The sequence below is a fragment of the Fukomys damarensis genome, unplaced genomic scaffold (assembly GCF_012274545.1).
Source record: "Fukomys damarensis isolate Sample0158 unplaced genomic scaffold, DMR_v1.0_HiC HiC_scaffold_17, whole genome shotgun sequence".
NCBI lineage: Eukaryota > Metazoa > Chordata > Mammalia > Rodentia > Bathyergidae > Fukomys > Fukomys damarensis.
The window spans coordinates 57,511,577-57,513,191 of record NW_022900929.1 but is presented as its reverse complement, the minus strand read 5'-3'; the positions used below and the strand labels follow the sequence as shown (position 1 = coordinate 57,513,191).

The following is a 1,615-nucleotide window of genomic DNA, read 5'->3' as shown; positions in this document are numbered from 1 at the left end:
AAAAAAAAAAAAAAAAAAAAAAAAAAAAAAAGTAACTAATAATTAAATCTATTTTAGTTACTAAATGCTACTCCGCATTATCCTTAAAAAGTCAAGCAATGCTTATATATTAAGATCTAGGATTGTTTTGATTTGATTTTGGCAATTCAGTAAGTTTTTTTTAATTATAGAAGCAACAAATAGTAAAAATTGAAAGAATTTTCATACATCTAAAGACTTTTAGGAAAATTATATCTTTATTTTATAAATATTAAAAAATGTAAATAAAAAGGGAAAAAGAGACTAATATACGATGAGTAATTCCACCAAGAAAATGCCCTTTATAAAGAGAATCATGAATACTGTTTTGACTATTTTTGATAGTTTTTACTTTGTGGATGATATAGTTAGAAAGTAGATTTGTGTTTTGAACTGTGTCACCAAAGGGAGTAATAAAATCATGTTTTGAGACTATGAACATCTTTTTTTCTTTGTAGCCACTCTTTAATTTGGCTTATGCCAAAAATATTTTATAATTTAAAACATTGTGATACATAAACCTTTAACATTAGAAATATAACTCATCTTTGAAAATGCAGTGGCTTAGTGTTTTCTCTATAACCTTTCTTTGTTTTTGTATTTTAAAAATATGCACAGGTAGATGTAGCTGTTGCTAATGATAGTAAGCTGAAGTACAGTGTAGGAAGAGGAGACCTGGCAACAATTTGATTAAAATTCATTAGGAAACGTACCTCTGCCTAGTTAAAAGTCTTTTAAAAGTGTAAAGTGTAAGAAACTGATATTTTTTTGAAAAATATCAAGGCTTACTTTGTTTATATATTGGACATTCTTAGTCTGTGATCATGCCTAAAGCTTCTTCTCCCCTCCCCTCTTTAAATACAACATTCTGTGTATCTTCTTTTAAAAGAATGTAAACTCTACCACAGTTAAGCGTAGAACTGGATTAATCTGAGAAGTGCTTATAATAATTCAAAAACATGAATTCAGTGCTTGACTACTTGGTTTTTATTTAAAAATTAGGGATAAGTTGGGTGCACTGGCAAGTGCCTGTGATCTCAGCTAGTCAGGAGACTGGGACAGAAGGTTCAAAAGTTTGAGAGCTTCTCTCAAAATTAAAAAGTAAGAAGTGATATAACAGTAAACAGGGCCAGGGATGTAGTTTAGTGGCGCCCCGCCTGCCTGGCAAGCACAAGGTCCTGAGTTTACTTCCCTGTAAATTGGTTGGGGAGAGGAAGCCAGGCATAGCAGCACTCTTCTGTAATCCCAGCACTCAGGAGGCTGAGGAAAGAGGATTGCTGGGAGTCCGAGGCCAGCTTGGGCTACATATGATCTCAAGGATAGCCTGAACTACAGAGCAAGACCCCGTCTCAAACAACAATAATAACAAAGCATAGTAAATAGCTCTCTCTCTTACCAATGCAAATGGCATTTGTTACTTCTCACATAGTAGACATGATACCTGCCTTGGAGGCCTTTGAACTTATTCTTCTCTTATCCTGGAATTCTTTTTCCCTAAATACCAGCATAGTAAGCTCTGATTTTTTCATGTCTTCCCTGTATATCACTGTCATTGATGCTATCTTCCTTCCTTTCTAAAATGCATTTCTTTGCCTAT

General features: G+C 33.4%; 1 protein-coding gene across 2 annotated transcripts in view; it reads left to right on the top strand.

Annotated features, from left to right (window-relative positions):
- The window catches only part of Baz1a (bromodomain adjacent to zinc finger domain 1A), a 102,929-nt gene that overhangs the window by 14,134 nt on the left and 87,180 nt on the right, over nt 1-1,615 (top strand). The gene's annotated exons all lie outside the window — the stretch shown is intronic.